Below are 16400 nucleotides of genomic sequence, written 5' to 3'. Positions count from 1 at the left end.
GGAAGTTGAAGGGGAAACATATGAAGCAAGAAAACAAGGGGGAAAAAAGCAATTGAAAGCATCATGAAAGTAATAGGAGAAGACGACATGACCCAGCTGGAAAATTTTCGGAGAATAGGGGGGTTTGTAAAAAAAAGAACCCGGCCAGTGAAAGTGACCTTCAAGGCAGAATTGACTCGTAACAGGATCCTGCAGGAGAAAGCACGATTAAGGGACATGCCAGCATACAGAAAGGTGTATCTCGACCGCGACAGAACACAAGAAGAAAGGCAGAAACTGAGAGAGATGGTACAAAGGCGAAAGAAGGAAAGAGAGAGGATGGAGAAGACAGACAGGAGATCCCAGACACAGGAAGAAGATCAAATACAACCTCCCTCACAGCTTCCTATAGAAGCCTCCCAACCAGGTCAACCCCAGCGCAGCCAAACACTCTAAACCAAAACACCCATGCCACATCCAATGCCCCCACCCACTACATTACAAACTCCACCCCCACAGCAACCACCCATAGTTCCTTATCAGGTCTCCCACTTCCCCAACCCCAATACACCTCCTAGACCACAGTCTTAGAAAAGAAGTTGAAGGTGTGGTATACAAATGCAGATGGAATAACAAGTATGAGGAGTGGCACGAAAGAATCAAGGAGACATCCCCAGACATAATAGCACTCACAGAAACAAAAGTCACAAGAATAATAACAGATTCAAACTTTCCACCCGGATATCAAATCCTCAGGAAAGACAGAGGGAGGAGAGGGGGAGGAGAAGTTGCACTGCTCATTAAAAACCAGTGGGGTTTTGAGAAAATGGAAGGAATGGATGGCACGGGTGAAAGGGACTACTTAGTAGGAACAATCCAGTCTGAGGGACATAAGGTGATAATTGCAGTAATGTACAACCCACCACAGAACTGCAGGAGGCCATGAGAAGAATATGATGAGAGCAACAGAGCAATGGTCGACACACTAGCCGAGGTGGCCAGGAAAGCACACATAGGGGGAGCAAAGTTACTAGTTATGGGTGATTTCAATCACAAGGAGATTGACTGGGAAAACCTGGAGCCCCATGGGGGTCCCGAAACATGGAGAGCCAAGATGATGGATGTGGTACTGGAAAACCTCATGCATCAACATGTTAGAGACACTACCAGAGAGAGAGGAGAAGATGAACCAGCAAGACTGGACCTTGTATTCACCTTGAGTAGTTCGGACATCGAGGATATCTTGTATGAAAGCCCCCTGGGAGCTAGTGATCATGTGGTTCTGTGCTTCAACTACATAGTTGAGCTCCAAGTGGAGAGAGTAGCAGGAATAGGGTGGGAAAACCAAACTACAAAAGGGGGAACTATTCAGGCATGAGGAACTTCCTTCAAAACATTCAGTGGGAGAGGGAACTGACAGGAAAACCAGTACAAAAAATGATGGACTATGTGGCAACAAAATGCAAGGAGGCAGAGGAGAGGTTTGTTCCCAAGGGAAACAGAAATAATGGGAAGAACAGAACGAGTCCTTGGTTCACCCAAAGGTGTAGGGAGGCAAAAACTAGGTGTACTAGAGAATGGAAAAGGTACAGAAGACAGAGAACTCAGGAAAATAAAGAGATTAGCCGAGGAGCCAGAAACGAATATGCACAGATAAGAAGGGAGGCTCAGCGACAATATGAAAATGACATAGCATCGAAAGTCAAGACTGACCCAAAGCTGTTGTACAGCTACATCAGGAGGACAACAACAGTCAAGGACCAGGTAATCAGACTGAGGAAGGGTGATGGGGAATTCACAAGAAACGATCGAGAGGTATGTCAGGAGCTCAACACAAGATTTAAAGAAGTATTTACAGTGGAAACCAATAGGACTCCAGGAAATCAGAACAGGGGGGTACACCAGCAAGTGCTGGATGAGGTACATATAACCAAGGAGGAAGTGAAGAAGCTGCTATGTGAACTTGACACCTCAAAGGCGGTGGGACCAGGCAACATCTCTCCGTGGGTCCTTAAAGAGGGAGCAGAGATATTGTGCGTGCCATTAACAAAGATCTTCAACACATCATTTGAAAGTGGGCAACTCCCTGAGGTATGGAAGATGGTAAATGTAGTCCCAATTTTTAAAAAGGGAGACAGACATGAGGCACTAAACTACAGACCTGTATCACTAACGTGTATAGTATGCAAGGTCATGGAGATCATCAGGAGAGTGGTGGAGCACCTGGAAAGAAACAAGTGTATAATTGACAACCAGCACGGTTTCAGGGAAGGAAAATCCTGTGTCACAAACCTACTAGAGTTTTATGACAAGGTGACAGAAGTAAGACAAGAGAGAGAGGGGTGGATCGACTGCATTTTTTGGACTGCAAGAAGGCCTTCGACACAGTTCCTCACAAGAGGTTACTGCAAACGCTAGAGGATCAGGCACACATAACAGGAAAGGCACTGCAATGGATCAGAGAATACCTGACAGGGAGGCAACAACGAGTTATGGTACGTGATGAGGTGTCAGAGTGGGAGCTTGTGACAAGCGGGGTTCCACAGGGGTCAGTCCTAGGACCTGTGTTGTTCTTGGTATATGTGAACGACATAACGGAAGGGATAGACTCAGAAGTGTCCTTGTTTGCAGATGATGTTGAGTTAATGAGAAGAATCAAATCAGATGAGGATCAGGCAGGACTACAAAGAGACCTAGACAGGCTGGAAGCGTGGTCCAGCAACTGGCTCCTTGAGTTTAACCCTGCCAAATGCAAAGTCATGAAGATTGGGGAAGGGCAAAGAAGACCACAGACACAATATATTTTATATGGCCAAAGACTGCAAACCTCACTCAAGGAAAAAGATCTGGGGGTGAGTATAACACCGAGTATATCTCCTGAGGTGCACATCAATCAGATAACTGCTGCAGCATACGGGTGCCTGGCAAACCTACAGATAGCGTTCCGATACCTACGTAAGGATTCATTCAAGACTCTGTATACCATTTACGTCAGGCTCATACTGGAGTATGCAGCACCAGTTTGGAATCCACACCTAGTCAAGCACGTCAAGAAATTAGAGAAAGTGCAAAGGTTAGCAACAAGACTAGTCCCAGAGCTGCGGGGATTGTCCTACGAAGAAAGGTTGAGGGAAATCGGCCTGACGACACTGGAGGACAGGAGGGTCAGGGGAGACATGATAACAACATATAAAATACTGCGCTGAATAGACAAGGTGGACAAAGACGGGATGTTCCAGAGAAGGGACACAGACACAAGAGGTCACAATTGGAAGTTGAAGACTCAGATGAATCAAAGGGATGTTAGGAAGTATTTCTTCAATCATAGAGTAGTCAGGCCGTGGAATAGCCTAGAAAGTGACGTAGTGGAGGCGGGAACCATACATAGTTTTAAGGTGAGGTATGATAAAGCTCATGGGGCAGGGTGAGAGAGGACCTAGTAGCAATCAGTGAAGAGGCGGGGCCAGGAGCAATGACTCGACCCCTGCAACCACAAATAGGTGAGTACACACACACACACACACACACACACACACACACACACACACACACACACACACACATAAACCTCACTCAAGGAAAAAGATCTTGGGGTGAGTATAACACCAGGCACATCTCCTGAAGCGCACATCAACCAAATAACTGCTGCAGCATATGAGCTCCTAGCAAACCTCAGAACAGCATTCCGACATCTTAATAAGGAATCCTTCAGGACCCTGTACACCGTGTATGTTAGGCCCATATTGGAGTATGCGGCACCAGTTTGGAACCCACACCTAGCCAAGCACATAAACTAGAAGTGCAACGGTTTGCAACAAGACTAGTCAGAGCTAAGGGGTATGTCCTACAAGGAGAGGTTAAGGGAAATCGACCTGACGACACTGGAGGACAGGAGAGATAGGGGGACATGATAACGACATACAAAATACAGTGGACCCTCGACCAATGATATTAATCCGTTCCTGAGAGCTCATCATTAGTCGAAATTATCGTTAGACAAGTTAATTTTCCCCATAAGAAATAATGGAAATCAAATTAATCCGTTCCTGACACCGCAAAGTATTGAAAAAAAAAATTTTACCACATGAAATATTAATTTTAATACACAGAAACTGAAGAAGACATGTACAATTACAAGACACTTACCTTTATTGAAGATCTGGTGATGATTGATGGGATGGGAGGAGGGGAGTGTGTGGATTGTGTTAGTGTTCAGAAGGGGAATCCCCTTCCATTAGGACTTGAGGTGTCAAGTCCTTTTCCGGGGTTACTTCCCTTCTTCTTTTAATGCCACTAGGACCAGCTTGAGAGTCACTGGACCTCTGTCGCACAACATACCTGCTGTTCCAGTAAGACTTTCCTAAAATGGGCCATAACATTGTCAGTGTACAGGTTGCCAACACGGCTTGCAGTAGCTGTGTCAGGGTGATTTTCATCAAAAAAGGTTTGCACTTTAAGCCACATTGCACACGTTTTCTTAATCTTTGAAGTAGGCAACTTCCTCAATGTCTCTATCCCCTCCTCCGGAGCAGTTTCCACAGGTCTGGCCTCTTGCTGTTGAAGATGATCTTGCAGCTCATCAGTGGTTAGTTCATCATTGTCATCCTCCACCAACACTTCCACATCCTCCCCACTAACCTCCAACCCCTTAGCAATGATCTCTTTCTTCATATCCATAGTAATTCTCACCCATTTTGCTGTGATAATATGAAATGTTCCAACTGTATGTTTGGATGGGACCGCGGTGGCAGGCTGACTTGTAAACACTGGCCACAAGTGGACGTGTCTCGAATGGAACGAATTGCGTTGGTAGAGTTTTTTAGCGCTAGTCGAGGCAAAATTTTTGCATTAAAATGTATCACTAGTCGGATTTAACGTTAGACGATGCCATCGCTGGTCGAGGGTCCACTGTACTGAGAGGAATTGACAAGATGGACAAAGACAGGATGTTCCAGAGATGGGACACAGCAACAAGGGGACACAGTTGGAAGTTGAAGACACAGATGAATCACAGGGATGTCAGGAAGTATTTCTTCAGCCACAGAGTAGTCAGGAAGTTGAATAGTTTGGGAAGCGATGTAGTGGAGGTAGGATCCACACATAGCTTTAAACAGAGGTATGATAAAGCTCACGGTTCAGGGAGAGTGACCTAGTAGTGACCAGTGAAGAGGCGGGGCCAGGAGCTGGGACTCGACCCCTGCAACCACAACTAGGTGAGTACACACACACACGCATGCACACCCTGTTCGCCTCTGGCTTCAATATCTGGTCATTTACCTCTAAACTGATGCTAACCAGAAATAGTTAAGTCAAGTTATTCAAAGGGAGAGAGGGTGGAGGGGCAGCCTTTCTTTCTATTCTCTGATGCCCCCCACACACACTTTGTTAATTCCTTTTATAAAGGAAGTCCTTCGTCTGGGGGCTCCTCTGGCAGGGGGGCCTGGGGCAGTTGCCCCCTTATAAATCCAGCCCTGCAACATCTGGATGCGAAGTGATATGAACAGTGGCTGTGATGGTGAAACTGAGGATGTTGATATGATTTTCAAAGTGTTTTCCTTATGACATACACATAGAACTTACGATAATGGTGTCAGTATATAAATCCATGTGAGCTTGCCAGTTACATAAGCCTTCGAAACTGTGTGTTGGCAGTACTCATGCACCTCTTTAGAAGTTTGGTGGATCTGTAAAAACAAAAGACAGGTTATCACAACATGAGATATTCAAATTAACTCATGCTAAATATCTGATATTAAAGTATCCAGACTATCAGCTCTTCTGAGAACTTTCTTCTAGCATATCTGAACATTATACAGTAGTCCATTGAGCTAAAATAATTTTGAGTGTGAATTTACCCTCTTAAAGAAATTTAGTTTTGAGTTGCAATACAACATGTGTATGATGGTCTGATGGTCAGTGGGCGAGAGTGGTTCTCAGTCCAGAGACAAGGTGCTGATGGGACAAGTTTTTGGGGAAGAAAATGCCAACAAGAGCTTGCATCAGTCAGCTAGAGAAAAGTGTACCAAGCATCAATGCAGCAAAGGATCACTTCACCTTGCTCCTTTGCAGTAATGCATCAGGTGATTTCAAGTGTAAGCCCGTGGTTATTTACCACTCTAAGAATCCTCATGCTTTGAAATGTGTAGATAAAAACACCTTACCAGTAATTTGGAGGTCAACCTAGTCAGCATAGATGACAGAGGAAATATTTATTGACTGGTTTAACCATCACTTTATTCCTGCAGTCAAGTTTTACCTGCACAGCAAGAACCTTGCATTCAAGGCTCTCTTCATTCTTGATAATTCCCATACTCATCCAGAACTTTTGCTGGATGTGATCAACATGTAAAAGTTGTATTTCTACCTCCAAATACAACATCTTTAATACAACCACTGAATCGAGGAGTTATTAAATCATTCAAGTGTAACTGCACAATTAAAGTGATGAAAAAACTAGTTTCATCAATGGACTCTGACTGCAATCTGGCAGTTTCAAGCTTCTGGAGTAATGTGTTATGTACTGCAGGGTAAAAGAAGCCAGAGATCCATTACAGAAATTATGCACACTCCAATACAACCATCAACTTTAGTATCAGAACCTCAACCATCCACTTCTGCTGACAACCAACAACCATCCACCTCAGCCCAGTAGGGCCACACCATGCATCTCCAGTCTCTTCACAATCACTGACATACACCAGGAACCACTATTTAAGGTAAATATTATTTCTGTTGCATTTGTTAGTATTAAGCAACAACATTATCTTATGTGTGATGAATGGTTTGAAAAACCAACAAGTTGAAGATTGAGACACTTGTGCAACATATGGGAATCTTTATTCAGGAAACGTTTCGCCACACGGTGGCTTCATCAATCCAATACAAAGTAGAAAGGCGTAAGGAGAGGAGGAGTTTGAGGTAATCAGTCCCTCAGCCTGGAGTCGATGTGTTCAGTCCATCAATCTTGTAGAATGTACAGCATAGGGCCGTAGACGTGGCTTATATACTGTAATGAGGTGAGGTGAAGCAGGAGGAGGTGGGGTCATAGCTGTACATTCTACAAGATTGATGGACTGAACACATCAACTCCAGGCTGAGGGACTGATTACCTCAAACTCCTCCTCTTCTTACGCCTTTCTACTTTGTATTGGATTGATGAAGCCACTGTGTGGCGAAATGTTTCCTGAATAAAGATTCCCATATGTTGCACAAGTGTCTCAATCTTCAACTTGTCGGTTTTTCAAACCATTCATCACAACTGTCAGACACTGCAGCATCATGGGATCTTGTTACAAAGAATTCTTCAACACTTGTCCAACCTTTGGACGAAGACCTACTTCGACTAGTGGATGATACCACTATGACCCCACCTCCTCCTGCTTCGCCTCACCTCACTACAGTATATAAGCCACGTCTACGGCCCTATGCTGTACATTCTACAAGATTGATGGACTGAACACATCGACTCCAGGCTGAGGGACTGATTACCTCAAACTCCTCCTCTCCTTATGCCTTTCTACTTTGTATTGGACTGATGAAGCCACTGTGTGGTGAAACGTTTCCTGAATAAAGATTCCCATATGTTGCACAAGTGTCTCAATCTTCAACATTATCTTAAGCAACAACATTATCTTTTTTATTTTTGTAAGATCTGGATGTCTAAAAAAAAAGTCGTTTGGCTCTTGGGGAGAGGGTCCCAGGAACGTAACTCTATTTTTCCCTTAAGATCTTCAGTTTTTATAACACAGATATATCTAACACAGCATTTTCAGGAACATAACTACCGTGCTATATGAGGGTCTACTGTATACAGTAGACTGTCATATTACACGGTAGTAATGTGCCTGAAAACGCTGCGTTAGGTAAATCTGTGTTGGATAAACTAAAGAGCTTATTGGAAAAATAGGGTTACACTGCTGGGAGCCCCAAAAAGCCAAACAACTTTTTTTAGACCTCCAGATTTTACAAAAATGAAAGTGAATGCGTAACTGTAGTTCATTGTCGTGATGTATTATGTTGTTTTAACTGCTTAAGACTACAAATGCAACAGAAATAATAGTATTCCTTACCTTAAATTGTGAGTGCTGGTGTTTGTGGATGATTGTGAAGAGAGTGGAGAGTTATGCTGTGGCCCTACTGGGCTTAAGTGGATAGTAGAGGTTCTGGTACTGAAGTAGATGGCTGTACAGGAGTGTGCATAAATTCTGTAATGGATTTCTGTTCTATTTTACCCCTCAGTACATTATACAACTGAAGGTAAGGCATCAGCTGCTCTCAACAGCCTTTCAGGGCCATCTTCATTGAAAAAGTCAGTCAGTAAATCAGTCAAGTCAGTAAAGCAAGTCAGTCAGTCAGTCAAGTAAATCAATCAAGTCAGTCAGTCAATTAAGTCAGTCAAATCTGTCAGTCAGTTAACCCTTAAACTGTCCAAACATAGATATACGTTTGCTTGTGTAGCACTCTGAAAGTAGAGCTATGTTTTATGTTTTTTTTTTTTATTTTTCGTGGCCCGATGGCCTGGTGGCTAAAGCTCCCGCTTCACACACGGAGGGCCCGGGTTCGATTCCCGGCGGGTGGAAACATTCGACACGTTTCCTTACACCTGTTGTCCTGTTCACCTAGCAGCAAATAGGTACCTGGGTGTTAGTCGACTGGTGTGGGTCGCATCCTGGGGGACAAGATTAAGGACCCCAATGGAAATAAGTTAGACAGTCCTCGATGACGCCCTGACTTTCTTGGGTTATCCTGGGTGGCTAACCCTCCGGGGTTAAAAATCCGAACGAAATCTTATCTTATCTTATCTTCATTCCTTCAAATTTGGCACGATAGGTCTGAGTCACCTAGACATGAGAGAATGGGTCTGTGCCCTCAGTGTGTGCAGCATGAAAAAGTCAGGGACACCGAGGTACTGCGTGGTAGCGCCAGTTAGTTTCAGCTCCGTCTTGGGTGAACATCATGGCAAACCCCCCCCCCCAATGATTCACTCACACCTCGTCGTATTAACACTACTATTCTTGGACAGTGAAACAGAATGTGAGTCTAGTGCATTTGACACTGATATGGCCACTAATGATCAAGGAATTAGTGAAACTATTGATGACAACCCAGATGACCCTCAGCCCATCACCTCTGGGGTGGTCAGTGTGGACAGTGTGGCTAATGTGGCCAGAGTTTCCACAACAGACCCTCAGCCCAGCACTTCTGGGGTTGCTAGTGTTACCACATAATGGCAACTCCGCAAGAGGAAATTATCATTTTTCATGCTTTATGGTGTTGACGATAGTGAAAGTGATATAAGTGACAATGATGAAATCAATTTTATGCCCAAAGAGGATTTGTCGAAACGTACTTTTAGGCAGCAGTGCCTACGTTCAGGCAGTGTGCCATAAGCAGTCAGGGGCAAGGGTCGTGGCAGGTCACGATACAAAACCCAAACCACTGATAGTGATAATGAAGGTGAATATGCTGGGATGGAGGAAGAGGTGGTGAGTGGCACGGTGCCTGTGGAGAAATTTTCTCCAGGAGGGGGTATTGGCCCCCTTCAGCCCCTTTCAGCCCAGAGGGGCCCAGCCCTTTCAGAAGGGGCAAGCATGTTGTTTACTGCTGCTACATCAAGTAAATGATCCCAGATGCAGTAGGAGCGTGTCATGGTCATACGACTCTTTGCAAGAGACCAGTGTTGCAAGTAGTGTAGTTTAAATAAGAGACAATCAATCTCTTACCTTAGCAGGGCAATTAAAGAAATCCTGCACCCACTTTATTACCAGCAAGAATCAAGCATTCAGCATTGCTTCATAGGGGAAGTTTGGCAAGGAGGGGAACTGTGCTAGATCAGCTCTTTCTTTGTGGCGTGGGACAGTGGCAGCGTAGGGTGCTGTGGCGTCTTCAGATTGCAATATACAGTGGACCCCCGGTTTACGATATTATTTCATTCCAGAAGTATGTTCAGGTGCCAGTACTGACCGAATTTGTTCCCATAAGGAATATTGTGAATTAGATTAGTCCATTTCAGACCCCCAAACATACACATACAAACGCGCTTACATAAATACACTTACATAATTGGTTGCATTGGGAGCTGATCGTAAACTGGGGGTCCACTGTATAATGCTGCAGTAAATACCACTTCACGCTAAGAACGAACAAAGGAAGTGAATTGTGCATTGCTGTACCTCAGACAATCTCCATAACTCATCAAAACTCTTACAGAGAGGTATGATCAGCTTCTTTAGTGTTATTGTGAATAATAAAGACAAACCTTGTGGAACATAGTGTACAGGAAGGCCCCACTTATACGGCGGGTTAGGTTCCAGGCTACCGCCGTAAAGCGGAAATCGCCGTAAAGTGGAACACCCTTTTTTTCCACTTAAAAATGCATACAAACACTAGATAACAAGTTTACACTAACATATATTAAGTTAGCAATAGAACCAGGCATCAAAAAACAATAAAAAGGTACAATACACACATAGTGCACTCATTACTTACCTTAAAATATTTATAGTCTTAATCTAGGGTGAGACAAGTAGTATTTATTGTAAGAAATCAAGTGTGGTATGTATGGTAGTCAGCCAGGCTACCTTACCAGGCCACCCCACCCACACATACTATTCTATGATATTTAAGCATCCCAGAGCGATAAAATGTATATACAGTTCACTCATTACTTACCTTAAAATATTTGTAGTCTTAATGTAGGGTCAGGAGTAAGTAAATGAGATAAAACGAATAAATGAGAGAGAGAAAGAATGAGTACATGAGAGGTGACAGGCCAGGCACAGAGTAAACAAACCAGGCTCCCACATCTTATATTTATGTTTATTTATTCTATTGTGGGGTGTATTTATCATCTTTTTATGTTATGTATCGTGTTTATTATATAATTTTGAAAAAAATATCATGGCTGGATTAATGAAAATGTGTATATTACCGTAATATACGACATTTAATGAGACTCCGTGACTATTGTTATTATGGCGTCACTTGTGGAAGTCGTCTGCTACCACAGATCACATTTATGTTTATTTATTCTACTGTGGGGTGTATTTATCTTATTTATATGTTATGTATCGTGTTTATTATATAATTTTGAAAAAAATATCATGGCTGGATTAATGAAAATGTGTATATTACCGTAATATACGACATTTAATGAGACTCAGTATTGTTATTATCACCACTTGTGGAAGTCGTCTGCTACACAGCTCACATTTATGTTTATTTATTCTACTGTGGGGTGTATTTATCTTATTTATATGTTATGTATCGTGTTTATTATATAATTTTGAAAAAAATATCATGGATGGATTAATGAAAATGTGTATATTACCGTAATATACGACATTTAATGAGACTCAGTATTGTTATTATCACCACTTGTGGAAGTCGTCTGCTACACAGCTCACATTTATGTTTATTTATTCTACTGTGGGGTGTATTTATCTTATTTATATGTTATGCATCGTGTTTATTATATAATTTTGAAAAAAATATCATGGATGGATTAATGAAAATGTGTATATTAACGTAATATACGACATTTAAATGACTTGATGTATGTAAGTTTATTTAGGTACAGGTATACATAAGTATAATTATCAGAGTATATATAAAATATGAAATAACTTTTAAAAACATTTGAAATTTTGGAGTTTCCAGACAAAATGGAGAGACTTAGTGCTTACTGAGCTCATGGAGAATGTAAACAAACAGGGTGGGGCAAGGTGACCGTATTAGAAAGTCAGGTGGGGGGAGCCGTATAGTGAGTTTTGGTCATAATTTGAAATGTCCGTATTAGCGGAACGCCGTAAAGCGGAACGCCGTAAAGCGGGGCCCTCCTGTACCAGTGTGCGTATTCCTAAACTGTGGAAGATGTGGACACCAAAGGACACTTCAGCTTCTATCAAGTCACCGATACCTGTCAAGTAAGGTGTAAACAACACCATAGCTCATGCTACAAGAGCAAGGTAGGTTTTGAACATTAAAATGGTATAAAATACCGACAGGTTGTTAGGTAAGACACATATGCAACAGTTAGGTATCTTTATTTCGAAACGTTTCGCCTACACAGTAGGCTTCTTCAGTTGAGTACAGAAAAGTTGATAGAAGCAGAAGAGACTTGAAGACGATGTAATCAGTCCATCACCCTTAAAGTTTTGAGGTGGTCAGTCCCTCAGTCTGGAGAAGAGCATTGTTCCGTAGTTTCAGACTACGGAACAATGCTCTTCTCCAGACTGAGGGACTGACCACCTCAAAACTTTAAGGGTGATGGACTGATTACATCGTCTTCAAGTCTCTTCTGCTTCTATCAACTTTTCTGTACTCGACTGAAGAAGCCTACTGTGTAGGCGAAACGTTTCGAAATAAAGATACCTAACTGTTGCATATGTGTCTTACCTAACAAGGTAGGTTTTGAACTATCTTGTCATACAGAGGACTGTGCAGTTCTTGTGTCACAAGGGGTTTGAAGTCATCTGATAGTCGGCAGTGAGGTACGGACTTTTGAGTCCACACACATGAGTATAGGATTCAATAGATCCAGTCAGTATTCATTAATGAAATTACTGACATAACACCCCCTAGGGGTAATTAAACTTACACATAATTATTTAATTTCCAGCCCTTGAGGGATAACAATGACCAGCTTCTCAAGACATCGCGTGCAGGGACAGCTGTGTAGGCGAAAGCTGTCTTTCAAGCTAAGTCCCATTTCAGTCCATTATTTAATCTTTGAAATAGCTTGTAGTATTACCCTCAACAGTTGGTCGTGCTCGAACCGGATAAAGGCCACATGGTGGTCCAAATATGTTGTACTACAGTGTACAAATAACTAATAAGCCAAGGTCCTTCGAAAAAAGGTGTAAAAATAGTGTTTTTACAATATAAATCAGTATAAATGAGTCCCTCTAGGCTCAAAGAAAATGGGCAGCCAATAGAAAATGAGAGGTGCTCACCCAGTTGTCACCCATGACCCAAAGAAAACAAGGGCTGGCTGACTCACCCAAGCACCCACTCAAGCCACCAAATGGTGACCAAACTCAAGAATCGCTGAGGACAGCATCAAGCCAGATGGTGTTCAGTTTGTGTTGAGTGTATATACACAGTGTTTATAATGTTTATAGACAGAAATTAAGAGATGAGAGTGTGTTTATGTTTGCTCTTATAGATTTAACTGTTATATTAAAGGAAGTTACAGTAGACTGTTATTTAACATGGAAGTTACGTTCCTGAAAACACTGTGTTAGGTAAAAACCGTGTTAGATGAACTAAAGAACTTAGGGGAAAAATAGGCTTACGTTCCTGAGAGCCTCAAAAAAGCCAAACAACTTTTTTTAGGCCTCCATTTCTTACAAAAATAAAAGTGAATATGTAATTGTAGTTCATTGTTGTGATGTATTTGTTGTTTTTACTGCTTAAGACTACAAATATAACAGAAATAATAGTATTTCTTACCTTAAAATTGTGGATGCTGGTGTTTGTGGATGATTGTGAAGAGAGTGGAGAGTTATGTTGTGGTCCTACTGGGCTGAGGTGGATGGTAGAGGTTCTGGTACTGAAGTTGATGGTTGTACTGGAGTGTCTAACTTTGTCATTCAGCGAATCAAGCCATTTAGTAAGTCAGTCAAGTCATTCAGTAAGTCAATCAAGTTGTTCAGTAAGTCAGTCAAGTGATTCAGTAAGTCAATCAAGTGATTCAGTAAATCAGTCAAGTGATTCTGTAAGTCTCAAGTCATACAGCAAGTCAGTCAAGTGATTAAGTAAGTCAGTCAAGTTATTCAGTAAGTCAGTCAAGTCATTCAGTAAGTCAGTCAAGTGATTCAGTAAGTCAGTCAAGTCATTCAGTAAGTCAATCAAGTTGTTCAGTAAGTCAGTCAAGTGATTCAGTAAGTCAATCAAGTGATTCAGTAAATCAGTCAAGTGATTCTGTAAGTCTCAAGTCATACAGCAAGTCAGTCAAGTGATTAAGTAAGTCAGTCAAGTTATTCAGTAAGTCAGTCAAGTCATTCAGTAAGTCAGTCAAGTGATTCAGTAAGTCAGTCAAGTCATTCAGTAAGTCAGTCAAGTGATTCAGTAAGTCTCAAGTCATTCAGTAAGTCAGTCAAGTCATTCAGTAAGTCAGTCAAGTCATTCAGTAAGTCAATCAAGTTGTTCAGTAATTCAGTCAAGTGATTCAGTAAGTCAATCAAGTGATTCAGTAAGTCAGTCAAGTGATTCTGTAAGTCTCAAGTCATACAGCAAGTCAGTCAAATGATTAAGTCAAGTGATTCAGTAAGTCAGCCAAGTCACTCAGTAAGTTAGTCAAGTCATTCAGTAAGTCAGCCAAGTCACTCAGTAAGTCAATCAAGCCATTCAGTAAGTCTCAAGTCATTCAGTAAGTCAGCCAAGTCATTCAGTAAGTCAATCAAGTCACTGAGTAAGCCAGCCAAGTCATTCAGTAAGTCAGTCAAGTCATTCAGTAAGACAGTCAAGTGATTCAGTAAGTCTCAATTCATTCAGTAAGTAGTCAAGTCATTCAATAAGTCAGTCAAGTGATTCACTAAGTCAGTCAAGTGATTCAGTAAGTCAGTCAAGTGATTCAGTAAGTCTCAAGTCATTCAGTAAGTCTCAAGTCATTCAGTAAGTCAGTCAAGTCATTCAGTAAGTCAGTCAAGTCATTCAGTAAGTCAATCAAGTTGTTCAGTAAGTCAGTCAAGTGATTCAGTAAGTCAATCAAGTGATTCAGTAAGTCAGTCAAGTGATTCTGTAAGTCTCAAGTCATACAGCAAGTCAGTCAAATGATTAAGTAAGTCAAGTGATTCAGTAAGTCAGCTAAGTCACTCAGTAAGTCAGTCAAGTCATTCAGTAAGTCAGCCAAGTCACTCAGTAAGTCAATCAAGTCATTCAGTAAGTCTCAAGTCATTCAGTAAGTCAGCCAAGTTATTCAATAAGTCAATCAAGTCACTGAGTAAGCCAGCCAAGTCATTCAGTAAGTCAGTCAAGTCATTCAGTAAGACAGTCAAGTGATTCAGTAAGTCTCAATTCATTCAGTAAGTAGTCAAGTCATTCAATAAGTCAGTCAAGTGATTCAGTAAGTCAGTCAAGTGATTCAGTAAGACAGTCAAGTGATTCAGTAAGTCTCAGTTCATTCAGTAAGTCAGTCAATTTATTCAGCAAGTCAGTCAAGTCATTCAGTAAGTCAGTCAAGTCATTCAGTAAGTCAGTCAAGTCATTCAGTAAGTCTCAAGTCATTCAGTAAGTCAGTCAAGTCATTCAGTAAGTCAGTCAAGTCATTCAGTAAGTCAGTCAAGTCATTCAGTAAGTCAGTCAAGTCATTCAGTAAGTCTCAAGTCATTCAGTAAGTTAGTCAAGTCATTCAGTAAGTCAGTCAAGTCAATTCATTAAGTCAGTCAAGTTGTTCAGTAAGTCAGTCAAATCATTCAGCAAGTCAGTCAAGTCATTCAGTAAGTCAGTCAAGTCATTCAGTAAGTCAGTCAAGTCATTCAGTAAGTTTACCTGGAGTTTACCTGGAGAGAGTTCCGGGGGTCAACGCCCCCGCGGCCCGGTCTGAGACCAGGCCTCCTGGTGGATCAGAGCCTGATCAACCAGGCTGTTGCTGCTGGCTGCACGCAAACCAACGTACGAGCCACAGCCCGGCTGATCAGGAACTGACTTTAGGTGCTTGTCCAGTGCCAGCTTGAAGACTGCCAGGGGTCTGTTGGTAATCAATCAAGTCATTCAGTAAGTCAGTCAGGTCATTCAGTAAGTCAGTCAAATAATTCCATAAGTCAGTCAAGTAACTCAGAAAGTCAGTCATTCAGTAAGTCAGTCACAAACTTATGTTTACCTCGTTTTTATGTGTACAAAGTAACACTTCATTATGGCCACAGGATGTCTTATCTAATATCTTTGTTTCCCTCGTTAATTCTAAAACTAAAATGCATACACCTTTTCTTGCCACTTTGAGCAACACTGGTATGCCTAATGGGTGTCATGATTGCTTGGCAGATACAAGATATAGCAATTAAAAGATCAAAACACAATTCACAATCACAAGCTTGTGGCAGAGAAGTTGGACTGGACACGTATGAAGTACGAATGCTGGGATGGTCTAAAAGGGAAGTTTTTTTTCCTTCCAGCAAACTGAACCGCTTTAAATTCATCTTACGAAGTGTTACATAAAATTGTGCCACAATTCTTCAATCATACCCAAACCGTGCCAAATAAACTCGTGCTAAATGACGGTCCACTGTATATAAAGTGTAAGCTTTCATACATATTAACAGTGACATTTATATATGTTTAAGAAATATACACATGTGATTTACAGTTATACAGTGACATTTATACAGATATTAAGTGAATGAAGTGCATAACGTTATTTACTGTGACTCAGCAGTTCAACCTGAGACCGCATCAACACAGGACAGCTGACATCAAGGTCC

At 41.8% G+C, this 16400-nt stretch overlaps 1 protein-coding gene across 6 annotated transcripts in view; it reads right to left on the bottom strand.

Annotated features, from left to right (window-relative positions):
* LOC138852422 (zinc finger protein 84-like) overlaps positions 1-16400 on the bottom strand; it is a 75895-nt gene that overhangs the window by 43200 nt on the left and 16295 nt on the right. For 4 of the 6 annotated variants that reach the window (XR_011391743.1, XM_070083061.1, XM_070083060.1 and 1 more), the window contains exon 2: positions 5560-5663. The exons of the other annotated variants lie outside the window; for them this stretch is intronic. The gene's annotated coding sequence lies outside the window, so the exon portion shown is untranslated. The remainder of the gene's footprint in view (positions 1-5559; positions 5664-16400) is intronic. 6 annotated transcript variants of the gene reach the window in all.

The sequence above is a fragment of the Cherax quadricarinatus genome, chromosome 8 (genome assembly GCF_038502225.1).
Source record: "Cherax quadricarinatus isolate ZL_2023a chromosome 8, ASM3850222v1, whole genome shotgun sequence".
NCBI lineage: Eukaryota > Metazoa > Arthropoda > Malacostraca > Decapoda > Parastacidae > Cherax > Cherax quadricarinatus.
Note: the sequence above shows the minus strand (reverse complement) of the source record. Positions and strands in the feature narration are given on the sequence as shown.